The sequence below is a fragment of the Lacerta agilis genome, chromosome 3 (assembly GCF_009819535.1).
Source record: "Lacerta agilis isolate rLacAgi1 chromosome 3, rLacAgi1.pri, whole genome shotgun sequence".
Taxonomy (NCBI): Eukaryota; Metazoa; Chordata; class Lepidosauria; order Squamata; family Lacertidae; genus Lacerta; species Lacerta agilis.
In genome coordinates, this window is record NC_046314.1 from 91,721,372 (window position 1) to 91,736,123 (window position 14,752).

Genomic DNA, 14,752 nt, shown 5'->3' on the forward strand with positions numbered 1-14,752 from the left:
TCCCTTGTACACCTCCTAGAAAAACATAAAAACTGCTTAACAGACCAGGAAGCAAAAGGTCAATGTGAATGTGGGCATACAGAAGTGAACAACCAGCTTCGTTGCTGTCTAGATGACATGTAATGCAGGAGATGAAGGAGAGATGCTCTAAGATTTAAGAAACCTGATGACCATCAAGCTAGCATAGCTGTAAAAATACAGTATAGCCAAAGGAAAGGAAGGAAGCAGTTATGGCAAGGGTTATGATGAGGCAGTGGTCCCAAGAAACTAAGAGGAAGAAGCAGGATAGGATTCAGGTGACAGTATTTGTTTGCTAAGGTCGGAATTCTGACTGATTGCTCAGTGTCTCAGGCAAAGGCTTTTGTCATCAACTGTTCTCTGATCAAACTCAGGTTGGGAACCCCTGGGCATGAGCCAGATTTCATCCAGGTCCCCTTCTGACTATCAGCTGTTCAGTGAGGTGAGGAAGGCTTTGATGTGCAGGTCCTTCCCCTTTTCTGTTCCTTGCAAATATGCAAAAAAGTATGCAAAATACGTATGATTTTGAGGGTACAAATCCATTTTGAAGCTTGAGACTTCAAATAGCTGAAAAGAAGGGATTACGCTTCAGCTATTTATTGAACCTTGTTTGCATTCTTCTGGTTGTTGTTGTTGTTGTTCAGTCGTGTCCGACTCTTCGTGACCCCATGGACCAGCGCACGCCAGGCACGCCTATCCTTCACTGCCTCCCGCAGTTTGGCCAAACTCATGTTAGTAGCTTCGAGAATACTGTCCAACCATCTCATCCTTTGTCGTCCCCTTCTCCTTGTGCCCTCCATCTTTCCCAACATCAGGGTCTTTTCCAGGGAGTCTTCTCTTCTCATGAGGTGGCCAAAGTACTGGAGCCTCAACTTCAGGATCTGTCCTTCTAGTGAGCACTCAGGGCTGATTTCCTTGAGAATGGATAGGTTTGATCTTCTTGCAGTCCATGGGACTCTCAAGAGTCTCCTCCAGCACCATAATTCAAAAGCATCAGTTCTTCGGCGATCGGCCTTCTTGATGGTCCAGCTCTCACTTCCGTACATTACTACTGGGAAAACCATAGCTTTAACTATACGGACCTTTGTTGGCAAGGTGATGTCTTTGCTTTTTAAGATGCTGTCTAGGTTTGTCATTGCTTTTCTCCCAAGAAGCAGGCGTCTTCTAATTTCGTGACTGCTGTCACCATCTGCAGTGATCATGGAACCCAAGAAAGTGAAATCTCTCACTGCCTCCATTTCTTCCCCTTCTATTTGCCAGGAGGTGATGGGACCAGTGGCCATGATCTTAGTTTTTTTGATGTTGAGCTTGAGACCATATTTTGCGCTTTCCTCTTTCACCCTCATTAAAAAGGTTCTTCAATTCCTCCTCACTTTCTGCCATCAAGGTTGTATCATCAGCATATCTGAGGTTGTTGATATTTTTTCCGGCAATCTTAATTCCGGTTTGGGATTCATCCAGCCCAGCCTTTCGCATGATGAATTCTGCATATAAGTTAAATAAGCAGGGAGACAATATACAGCCTTGTCGTACTCCTTTCCCAATTTTGAACCAATCAGTTATTCCATATCCAGTTCTAACTGTAGCTTCTTGTCCCACATACAGATTTCTCAGGAGATGGATGAGGTGATCAGGCACTCCCATTTCTTTAAGAACTTGCCATAGTTTGCTGTGGTCGACACAGTCAAATGCTTTTGCGTAGTCAATGAAGCAGAAGTAGATGTTTTTCTGGAACTCTCTAGCTTTCTCCATAATCCAGCGCATGTTTGCAATTTGGTCTCTGGTTCCTCTGCCCCTTCGAAATCCAGCTTGCACTTCTGGGAGTTCTCGGTCCACGTACTGCTTAAGCCTGCCTTGTAGAATTTTAAGCATAACCTTGCTAGCGTGTGAAATGAGTGCAATTGTGCGGTAGTTAGAGCATTCTTTGGCACTGCCCTTCTTTGGGATTGGGATGTAAACTGATCTTCTCCAATCCTCTGGCCACTGCTGAGTTTTCCAAACTTGTTGGCATATTGAGTGTAGCACCTTAACAGCATCATCTTTTAGGATTTTAAATAGTTCAGCTGGAATATCATCACTTCCACTGGCCTTGTTGTTAGCAAGGCTTTCTAAGGCCCATTTGACTTCACTCTCCAGGATGTCTGGCTCAAGGTCAGCAACCACACTACCTGGGGTGTATGAGACCTCCATATCTTTCTGGTATAGTTCCTCTGTGTATTCTTGCCACCTCTTCTTGATGTCTTCTGCTTCTGTTAGGTCCTTTCCACTTTTGTCCTTAATTGTGGTAATCTTTGTACGAAATGTTCCTTTCATATCTCCAATTTTCTTGAACAGATCTCTGGTTTTTCCTATTCTGTTATTTTCCTCTATTTCTTTGCATTGCTCGTTTAGAAAGGCCCTCTTGTCTCTCCTTGCTATTCTTTGGAAATCTGCATTCAATTTCCTGTATCTTTCACTATCTCCCTCGCATTTTGCTTGCCTTCTCTCCCCCGCTATTTTTAAGGCCTCATTGGACAGCCACTTTGCTTTCTTGCATTTCTTTTTCATTGGGATGGTTTTCGTTGCTGCCTCCTGTATAATGTTACGAGCCTCCATCCACAGTTCTTCAGGCACTCTATCCACCAAATCTAAGTCCTTAAACCTGTTTTTCACTTCAACTGTGTATTCATAAGGAATTTGATTTAGATTGTATCTTACTGGCCCAGTGGTTTTCCCTACTTTCTTCAGTTTAAGCTGGAATTTTGCTATAAGAAGCTGATGATCAGAGCCACAGTCAGCTCCAGGTCTTGTTTTTGCTGAGTGTATAGAGCTTCTCCATCTTTGGCTGCAGAGAATATAATCAATCTGATTTCGATGTCGCCCATCTGGTGATGTCCATGTGTAGAGTCGTCTCTTGTGTTGTTGGAAAAGAGTGTTTGTGATGACCAGCTTGTTCTCCTGACAGAACTCTATTAGCCTTTGCCCTGCTTCATTTTGAACTCCAAGGCCAAACTTGCCAGTTGTTCCTTTTATCTCTTGACTCCCTACTTTAGCATTCCAATCCCCTATAATGAGAAGAACATCCTTCTTTGGTGTCATTTCTATAAGGTGTTGTAAGTCTTCATAGAATTGGTCAATTTCAGTTTCTTCAGCACTGGAAGTTGGTGCATAAACTTGGATTACTGTGATGTTAAAAGGGCTGCCTTGGATTCGTATCGAGATCAATCTATCATTTTGGAAATTGCATCCCAGTACAGCTTTCGCCACTCTTTTGTTGACTATGAGGGCCACTCCATTTCTTTTACGGGATTCCTGCCCACAGTAGTAGATATGATAGTCATCTGAACTGAATTCGCCCATTCCCGTCCATTTTAGTTCACTGATGCCTAGGATGTCAATGTTTATTCTTGCCATCTCATTTTTGACCACATCCAGCTTACCAAGGTTCATGGTTCTTACATTCCAGGTTCCTATGCAATACTTTTCTTTACAGCATTGGACTTTGCTTTCGCTTCCAGGCATATCCACAACTGAGCGTCCTTTCGGCTTTGGCCCAGCCGCTTCATCAGCTCTGAATCTACTTGTACTTGTCCTCCGCTCTTCCCCAGTAGCATGTTGGACGCCTTCCGACCTGAGGGGCTCATCTTCCAGCGTCATATCTTTTATATGCCTGTTGTCTTTGTCCATGGAGTTTTCTTGGCAGGGATACTGGAGTGGGTTGCCAGTTCCTCCTCCAGGTGGATCACGTTTGGTCCAAACTCTCCACTATGACCTGTCCATCTTGGGTGGCCCTGCATGGCATAGCTCATAGCTTCCCTGAGTAATTCAAGCCCCTTCGCCACGACAAGGCAGTGATCCATGAAGGGGATTCTTCTGGTATTACTGGGTTTTGCCTTCTCCACAGGCAAAATAAAGGGAGTTGGGTAGCTTCTTTTTATAAATATGTATATTTATTTTAAAAAGCCATGTGAATAAAATGGAAGGTAAATATGAGTGCAGTTATTAAGAAATAAATCGTTCTGGGTGGGTGTCTGGCTCTGCCTGCTAACGGAATATGGCCTTTGCCACAGTAATTCATAAAGTGAATTCTATAACATGGTGATCCTGCTATAAAAATGTCCCTAGAGTGTGCTACAATTTGCAGCTTCCCCTCCCAAACAGATTGTGCTTCCTTTTGCAATGTGATTTTAGGTAAGTAGATCTAGGGATCAACCAATGCAGTGTAACTGAGGAAAGGAGGGTGGTTTAGAGATTTAGTCATAAAACTTCAAGAATTATGAGCTGGGTTGTAATTTAGATTTTAGAATAATTTATTGTAAGGCAATACCTACCTTTGAGTCAAAGCTGCAATGCTCAGTGTTAAAATGCTAGCATAGGTATTTCTGATGCTTCCACATGGAAGAGTTAAGCAGGCATTTTCTCTTCGGTAGAGTAATAAATTGACATCCTCTGGAGCCTTGGTGGCTGATGGATAATAATTTAGGCATATAGTAGACTTGATTCATTTGTTATCCAAGTAATACTAGGCTACTGTACATACATGCAGCTTTAATGAAAGTACTGTATGTGCATTTAATATATAATCAACCTGACTTTTTGGGGGGCATGTAGCACTGTATCTCCAATTTGTGACTAAAATGAAAAACTACAGGCATACAAATATGTTCTGTTGTAGAGGGATCATTGTGTAATAAGCTTGTTTTCTGCCATTTGCCTTTCCATTTTGCCTTTTAAAATTCAGTATGTTTTTATTTATTTTTTTAAAAAAAAAACCTGAAGTTGAATTAGCAGAAAGTGACTCGACATCCATACTGAAATTAAAGTTTCAAAACTGTGACCAGGCAGAACAGAACATTATAAATTCTACTAAGGGGAGGGGGTGTCCCCACAAAACAAAATGCCTTAAATGTTAAAGGGTAAAGAGGTATAGTCAACATATAGGGGTGGATCTACACAAAGGGGGGGGATGCTATATTGCTATAAGAAGAAGAAGAAGAAGAGTTTGGATTTGATATCCCGCTTTTCACTACCCGAAGGAGTCTCAAAGCGGCTAACATTCTCCTTTCCCTTCCTCCCCCACAACAAACACTCTGTGAGGTGAGTGGGGCTGAGAGACTTCAGAGAAGTGTGACTAGCCCAAGGTCACCCAGCAGCTGCATGTGGAGGAGTGGAGACACGAACCCGGTTCCCCAGATTATGAGTCTACCGCTCTTAACCACTACACCACACTGGCTCTCACAAATTAAATCGTTATAACAAAAGGGGGGAAATCGCATAGAAAGGTTTTGTGCTCTATAGCACCATCTGGTGCTGCATGTTTATAACACATTTAAATTGCTGTTTTTTTTACTAATGTAGCTGAGTCAGAAGTGGCTCTCCAGGTGGCTTAGAATAAGTTAAAATCCACACCATTACATTTTAGGGTTATAGCCATTAATAGCCAAAGTTTTAGTTTATGCCAGCAGTTCCCAAACTTGTTTCTCACGAATCACTTGAAAACTGCTGAGGCTCATGGTGGGCCACTTAACAATTTCTCTGCCTGTCATAGCAGTTCTAATGTGTTATGCTAGTTGCTGCATCATTTTAATTGCATTTTATAGCTTCTTTTACTTCTATTGTATGTATTTACTGCATTGCAATTCAAATTCCATAGAATTAAAATTATAAATGTTCTTCACAGATATGCCACCAGTTTGGAAACCCGTGATTTATGTTATCCCTCTGAGAATCATGGTGAAGACTGGGGTGTGTAACTAAAACCTTGGCTGTGCATTATGTTTATTCCATGAGATAATGCTTGAAGCATCCTCTGTGTTGCCATAATGTTCAGTACCACATGCTTCTTCCGTGTGGAAGGGGAAGTTTTCATGCCAGCAATATGACCTATTTCTGGTGGTGGTTAGGCACCCTTTGATGACTGATTCAAGTGCATCTGCATGATAAAAACAATGCATTGGCCAGTCCCAAGAATCTCACTAGTTTTCTCGCCTAGAGTTCCTGTCATTTAAAAATACTCCCGTGCAGAGTTCCTACAATTTGAAAAAGGTTGCAGCATTTGGCAATTGGTCATTCATTTCTTTATCCACTGACTTATTTCAAATACTGTAGATGAAATCTGACTATAGTTTTTGTTGTTATATTAATCCTTCCAATAACACTGATTGTATTCTAAGAAATTTTTGATCTGTTGGAATCACACAAGTTGCCTTAGGGGTAAGAATGGGTCTTTTTCGAAGGGAAAAAAAACCAAGTCATTAGGTATTAAATACTCATTGATTTAACAGGTTTGCCGTAATATATATTCAACTGACGAGTCGACCATGAAGGCTCCTTCTGGAGGTCTCCCACTAAGCACAGACTCATTACTTTACACACCTGACATTTTAAGTAGATCCAGATTTCTCTCCAGCGAGTCAGTCCCATTAACTGTCAGTGTGATGATCTACTATTGCCACTTTTGGTTTTATCTGTACATTAGAGTTGTCTCCTGTCTTTGAATTGTCAGACAGCATAAATCATCCCCCTGATTCAGACATCGCTGCATTTGCAGCGGAACAATGAGACTCGATTCCTTGTCAACTTTTTCAGGGAAATGTTTGTGTTTCGTTGTAGTTGGAACAAACATAGGTGCATTTTTGCCTGTGCATTCTCGTTAGAAAACTGTAGCTGTGGATATAAGAAGGAATCACACTGATCCCTTCCCTCCTATATTCAACCCTTGCCTAAATCAACAGGTGAGCTATTTCTAAACTGTTTTCCTGTTTCTCCAAGAGTTCTAATCTTGAAGCACATCAATACTCAGTAAATGAAAATGATGGCAGGATCACTGAAAGCACAAGTATTTGAGTGCTACAGTTGGCTTATAGTGCAAAGGCATCACAGAACCAACACTCCCCAGTGCTTTTTTGGGGGGGGGGACGCCAGGGTAAACATCCCTAAACATTTTGTGAATCTAAGTTTGGCCTCCTTGAGGGGCAGTATTTCAATATGAGTAGGGAAGTGAGAGTACCCCTAAACATTTTTTTTGGGGGGGGGGGAGCACTGATTCTTGTCGGAATACGTTTCACGGATCCGCCATGGATTCATAATTAATTGGTTATTTTATGGGTTTTTCAAGGTTTACTTTTGGTATAATTGCGCGCAAAAGTGAAAGTGAAAGCATGAATGAATAGTGTGATTCACTTACAAGATTAATCCGCCTTTATTTTGTAGATCCGGTCATGTTCAAAGTTGTTAATGAGCGTTAAACTTGCTTCCCGCCCTTTTGGAGGGCAGCAACAGTGATTTTATTGGTTAAAGTACTAATGATGATGTCACGTTTGTTCCCTAATAAAAGGCAGAGGCACCCCGCTTAGGCAGGAGGAGTAGCACGAGACCGCACGTTCTTCTTATGTTCTTTTAGTTGGGTTTTAGTTGAAGTCAAGTTTAGTTTAAGGGGCTAGGAGCGGGCTGGACGGGTTGGATGGGTTTTTCTTTAGTTAGAGTTAGATCGCGGAAGATCATTCGGTTTAGCCTTAGTTAGGTTTTCTTTAGGTTTAGCCTAGGGCTAGAATTGCGGAAGATATTTCGGTTTTAGTTTATTTAGTTAGCCTCGCGGAAGATTGGGCGCGCAGGGTCTTTAAGCTTAGGAGAACTTAGCTTAGGGGACGAGCCTACGCGGGTTCTGCCGAAGCCACTAAAGATACAACCGGTGTCTGTCTTCCTTTGGGGTTAAAGGGGGGAGTAAAGTAAAAAAATTTATTTTCTGTAAATTGGTCCGTCTATTCAGAGTCAGGGTATATATTTTATTTCACGAGGCAACTGTTCATTAAAGAAGGCAATTAGGAACTCATACTTCATCGGAGTCGTCAATTGGCTTACTCATCATCCTTCAGACTGTGAGGCTTGGCCGGCGACCGTGCTCAAAAGCACGCGGAACGCTGGCCACTTTCCCCGCAACTGGTACCTCGTGCATAACCAATCCAAGGCCGTGCACGAGGAGCTCCAGCACCCAAACCCCGACAAGTGGTGCCCCGTGTGAGGCAAAGCGTAGTCAAAAATCGCTTCCACGAAGACTCCGGTTAAAGGCAACATATCGGAAGTGGCTCGGAAACAGACATTGAGAGGTGAGGTATAACGGCCCGGTTTATCCAGGATTTCGCTGCAGTAGCGCGAATCCACCGCTTGCCCAAAGTAGTGTAAATAGAAGTCGCGCGCGTATATTTTGCCCCAAGGGGTCCCCGGGTAGAGCGGCAAGGAGTTTAGTGTAAGCCTACGGGCAGAGTAAGGTCTTCCCTAAAGCCTACGGGTGGGAAGGGTTCTGGCAAAAGCCTACGGGTGCCAGGGTCTGGCAAAAGCCTACGGGTGCCAGGGTTTTCGGTCAAAGCCTACGGGTAGGGCCGGTGTCTCCCGAAAAAGCCTACGGGTGGGAGGGAAAGGTTTTCTGGCTAAAGCCTACGGGTGCCAGGTTTTTCGGTCAAAGCCTACGGGTAGGGCCGGTAGCCCCTAGTAGAAGCCCACGGGTGGGCGTGGAGGTTTTCTGGCTAAAGCCTACGGGTGCCAGGTTTTTCGGTTAAAGCCTACGGGTAGAACCGGTGTCCCCTAGTAGAAGCCTACGGGTGGGGGAGGAAAAGTTTTGGAAAAGTGTTTAAAAAATGGGCTCCTCACTCTCAACTGCTCAAGTAAAATTTTGTGAAGATTTATTGTACCTTTTGAAAAGAAATGGTCACCCTGTCTCTGAATCAGAAGTAGAGCTTTTAGTTAAAACCATTGGGGAAATTTGTCCCTGGGTCCCTAAGGAGGGAACGAAAGATTTAGCCTCATGGGAAAGGATCGGGTTAGAATTTATGGCCAACCCGAAAATCGGAATTCCTGTACAATTAGTATGGAGCAAAGTAAGAAACTGCTTTCAACAAATCGCTCCAAGAAATGTTTTGCTTAATGGAACAGTGAATTTAGGAAATACTGCTTTTAATAGTGCCCCTGTGCTGCCGCTTGCGGTTGTGCCATTTTCGGCCCCCTCGCAGCAGCCAGTTCAGGCCCCGTTGTCGTACACGCACTCGCCCTTGTCCAATTTGTCATTGCCAGATTCATTGCCGCCTGTGCCGGTGCAGCAGACGCCGTCGGCCTTTCAAGCCCCGCCGCGGACTGCCCCACCGCCAGTCGCTCAGCAGTCATCGCAGGCCTTTTACCAGCCAGCGATTTCAAGTCAGCAGCAGCCGCGGACCTCGCTCCAAGCAACGGTCCCGCTTCCTCCATCGCAAGCCGCGCTTTTGCCAGCGATCCAGCAGCAGCAGCAGCAAGCAGCCTTTTTGCCAGCAAACCCTGCTGCCCTGCAGGCCGCGCTCAAGCCAGCAGCTCCAGTTTTGCAGCAAGCTGATTTCCAATCAACAGCAATCCAAGCTTCAATGCAAGCAGCACAACAGCAATTTACCAACCCTTCAGCACCTCCAATGCCAATGCAGATTCCAAGACAAGAGCAAAGCCAAACAATGATGATCCAGATGCCAGGACTTGCAGTACAGAGCCAACAACCTTATGCTCCAACTTCAAGTCAGCCATCTTGTCTTCATCCAACTTCAAGTCAGCCATCTTGTCTTCATCCAACTTCAAGTCAGCCATCTTGTCTTCATAGTCAGCCATCTTCAAGGCATCCAGATGTCAAAGACTCTTTAGCACCATCTAGTGGCTCATCATTTGGAAAGCATCAAGAAGATTTAAACTCACTGATGCCACCTACAGATCCAACAGCAATGCAGCCCATCTGCAGAACCCAAGCTTTGGAAGCAGCTTTGGGACAAATAGACTTTAGTGCTGATCCAATGCACATCTTTCCAGTGATTCGTGCTAATGGAGGACAACCTGCAAGATATCAAGCCATTCCTTTTGAAACACTACGTGAACTGCGAAAAGCCATACGCGAAAATGGACTTCAAGCTCCTTATACTAGAAGTTTACTTGAAGGACTGTCCACTAGTAGACTTCTGCCATCTGATTGGAAGTTGATTCTTCGCACCTTCCTGTCGCCTACAGATGCTCTTCTGTGCCTGCAAGAGTGGAAAGAAGTAGCAGCCAGACGTGCAACGCCACTTGCCACAGAAGATATGCTCACAGGATCAGGACATTACTCCAATCTCAATCAACAGCTAGCCATACCTGATGCTGCACTTGTCACCATAGCAGACATTGTAGTCAAAGCTTGGCGCAGACTACCCAATCGCACAGATGCTAGCTCAGTATCAGGATTCGCTGCAGTTAGGCAAGGTCCAAAAGAACCTTATGGGGACTTCGTGGATCGCCTGATTGTTGCAGTGGAACGCCAGATAGAAGATCGTCATGCCAGAAACATGCTGACAAAACAACTTGCCTTTGAAAATGCCAATGATGACTGCAAGAATGCCCTAACAGCAGTTGCAGCTCGTCCAGATGCCACATTGACTGAGATGCTACGCGTCTGCCAGAATGTCGGTACCCACTCCTACAAAGCACAGCTCTTGGCAGCTGCGGTACAGATGCCACGTCAAGACAGCTCTACGCCAGTCAAGAAGTGCTATGGGTGTGGAGGCGATGGGCATTTCCGGTCGCAGTGCACAACAACGCCAAGGCCTTCTGCCAAGCCGCCAGAGAGATGTCCCATCTGTCAGAAAGGATTTCATTGGGCGAATGATTGTCGCTTGAATCCACAAAACACATCACCTACCTCATCTCCAGTTCAGGGAAACGGTTCTGCGGGCCGCGCCCCGGCCCCGGTAAAACAATAGGGTGCAAGTTCAAGAACATCATGAAGGTCAACCATCCCAGAAAGGTGAACAACGCTACTCCTTATCCAGGTCATCAGGAAAAAAGAGTGATCCAGAGAGATATCTACTCTTCAGATGTCCAGAGAAAAGATGTGACCTCATCAAGCATTCAGGTTCCAGAGGTTTCATCATCTGCCTTACCTATTCAAAGGGTTCCAGTAGAGAACACAGCATTCAGTTCACCTTCTGCTGACCGCCCTTCAGTTCCTGCTGATGTTGATCCTGCTTCACAGCAAGCAATCACAGTCAAGCCTCTGATCGCAGAATTGCCTTCAACGTTGAGAAGACATCCTACTGAGATCAATCTCGCAACTCCTGAGCTTTATTCATCTTCAAATCAAGGTCAATCTGTCATTGAAGGACATTTGCCCTTGATGAAACAGCAGTGTTCAAGTTGCAACCCAGCTGATGATCACTGTCCATGTGGCCAAAGAATGCAAGTGGGTGGGCCAGCTCCCTCTTGTGGAAGCTTAAGCATCACTCCAGTTAACAATGTCCACACCTTTGTGTCACCTCCAGCTTTTAAGCTCAGCCCGCCACAACCAAACAACTATCAGGAACAACAACTTCTACTGCCTCGTGTCAAAGAAGAAGTTCCATCCTGCCAGTTTGATGCACAACTGACTGAATGCCAACAGGTTCAACAGCATCAGCAACTTTTACCAACAGAGGAACCTCAAGTTTGCCAACTCAACGCCAAGCAGCTTCAGAGTTGCCAACTTCAGCAGTGCAAAAAACCCGAAGCCAAAAAGATATCTTCAAACACTGCCAACGAAGAACAAGAAGAATCTTCTGTCCCAGGTATACCACTCTTCTTAACAGAGGACTGTTACTTTTCAAATCCATGGTTTGCTCAGCAATTGCCAACATCCATTCGTGGTCCATTCCCAGACACCTCGATTTGCCTTATCCTGCCTAGGATGGATCGCCTCCCTGCCACAGTCACACTGACTGCAGGCCTAGTTCGAATCACAGATTCATCGCAGTTGCTGATTCCAGGATTTTCAACTGTTCCTTGTGTCCTAACAAAAGGTTTGGAAATTGCCAGACTCTATTTGCTTACTTCTACGCCTACAGCTCCTGTAGACTCTTTGCCTCCTCAGACAGCAATGGCGCTAATCAAGATTACAGAAGAACGCCCTCATCTCGTCTTAGAAATGGGTGGACGAAAGATCAAGGGTCTTCTTGATACAGGCGCAGATGTCACAGTGATCGCCAGAAAGGATTGGCCTGACCAGTGGGCAACGACTGTCACCCAGGAAGTCTTCGGAGTCGGAGGTTTCGAACCCGCCCACCAGAGTGTGCATCCGATTACCTTCCAATCAGACTCAGGCTCCATGGTGCAGCTCCGTCCACTTGTTATGGATGTGCCTATCACCCTTTGGGGTAGAGACTTATTGTCTAAAGCAAGAACTGTTGTCCATACACATTTTTGATGTGGGCCTTTGCATCAGCGCCAGTACATGCTCTTCCACTCACATGGAAGGAAGGACCCCCTGTATGGGTCAACCAATGGGCGCTGACGTCAGAAAAGCTCGCTGCAGCAGAGGCCCTAATCAAAGAGCTGCTTCACCAGGATCGCATGCAACCCCTTACTCTCCGTCAGTACCTCATGGATAAAGCTCCACAGTCATTAACCTTAGAGCGTTCCCTTGATAGTCTTAAAACTGTCCTTTGCAGAAAACCTATTGCAAAGTTCTCCTGGAGAATTTCACTGCTTGGTAAGGTGAATTCTCCTGTCTACAAGTTCTGTTCAGCAGCATCTTCAAGCACTCTCACGCCGTTGAAACTTTCCTTTGTCTCAGTGATCCAATCGTCAACCATGGGACGCTCCTTGCTATGTTCCGTGCTGTCTTTTGCATGGGCATTCTGTTGGCTGGTTTTGAATGGTACTCACCGTGCCTACAGATTGCTGCCATCACTTCTTGCAGCATACCTGTTTCCAACCAAAACCGCAAACCCTTTTCACCTGCTTTCTGTTGCTCTCTACCTGGTTGCAAATATGCTCCGCATCTCCCCAGGTATTCTTCTGGAGTATCTTTTCCTGCATCAACCAAGAACTCTACTACAGGCTCTTCAGACAGTTCCTCCTTGTGCTCAGAAGTACTGTCTTCCGCAAGGAACTCTTCACCTGAAGATCAAGTCATGTAACCCTGCGTGGTACTTGCCAGCCTGCATCTTCAACGACAACCCCTTGTTGCTTAATCTTCTCAGCGGAGGACTGTCCCTACTTCTGCGGAAAGAACCCCTATTTCCCACACCTGTTTGTGTGCTCAACTCCATTCTTCACTCAAGAAACACGCTGGACAAACTTTGCGTGAAATTCGATACTCCCTTTTCATCACAAGCCGTGATATCTAACTCTGGTTGTTAGCTATTCGCTAACTTCTCAACTTCCTGTCAAATGCAGCAATTCTTCAAAAGTGCTCAACTAACAGCACCAGTTGAGTTCTGGGCAGTTTGCCTTACCCTCCTATTGCCTAGGCCTTTTGTTTGCCTCTGGGCAGCCCCTTGGTTCCTGGCTGCCTAGATTTGTTCCAGTTATTCCCATACCTGCATTCACTAGCAGATCACCTTGATTTGCTTGCTTAACCTCCTTTCTTCTACAGGTATCGTTGTTTCTTCAGAATTCGATGTTTCAGTACTTTCCTGAGCTCCATGAACTTTTCCTGAGTTCCAGGACTATTTCTTCTACATGGTCGTGTGTAGTCGGAGAAGAAGACGACCGGCAACTCATTCATCGTCTTCATCCTCCTCTCCAACACCATTTTGCAGTTCTAAACCTGTCTTGTACTTTATATTGTACTTGTAAAAATTGCATATTTACCTTTGTATGCTTCTTGAAATATCCGCCTCGCATGTTACATGTGTTTTCCTTATAGCTTGATAATTAATGATATGGATGTTTATATATGCAAAGTTTTTCTGAAATGGTTTCCATTTAGAGCGTCACAATTTTGATGATATGGAAATGTTTATGTAAGGTTAAAAACATCGTCTTTGTGCAGTTCTAGTCATAGACATATTTATACATATATGTTTTATTTCAATGATCCTAAATCTCCACGTTGTGCTTGCAAAAGTTGTAGTTCAAAATGTGGTAACACTTATATGCCTTATTTGAAATATTTCCTTTGGTCAAAGAATTGGTCATTCTCGGATTTGTTCAAGATATATGTGTCAAGTCTGGTGGCGTCCTACCCTTTTGGTACCCCTATTTTCTTTGAAGAATACCCCTCTATATGCTACCTTTGGCAGTAAACCAGGTTCCCAGCTTTTCCCTTCACTCTGTTTCCTGCTGTTGATGGGAGACCCTTATGTAGTTGGTTTAAATCCCATCTCGTTTCGCTGGAAACCCTTGCGTAGATGGTTTAAATCCTCATCCTGGCTGGGACACCTTTATGTAGGTAGCTTAAATCCCCTCTTGTGGCGAAAACCACTTGTACATAGGTGGCTTAAATCCCCTCTCTGGAATCGGACCCTAGTTCCCCGTTACCTGTGGTCGCTGTGGTAAGTCCAGAATCTGCCTTCCTGAAAGTTCCTTCGATTCTGTAGCCTCAGAGCCACAACCCTTTTCCGTTACCTTATCCATTTTTCTTAGTTTCCAAATAAAAAATTTAAAAAAAAATGGGGGAGGGGTCTGGGTAGGCCATGTAGCCCCAGCTCTAGTTATACTTTAATTTTGGGTCCCGGATCGGGACCTCTCTTATGTTTGGGCAGTCGTTATCCGTTATTTTTAATTTTGGACCTGTATCAGGTCCTCTCTTGTGTTTGGGGAGTAATTTGTTGTTTTACGCTGCACGCGAAAGTATACATGCTTATGAGGTGATTTGTTGTGTTATATTACATATTGAAGTATTTATATATGCCTAGAAGGTTTATAGTGTATCGGATCGATCATTTTTTATGTTCGGCTAGTGGTTTGTTATTTTCATGACTTTATTGCTACATTATTGTATAAGTATTTCCTCCTATGA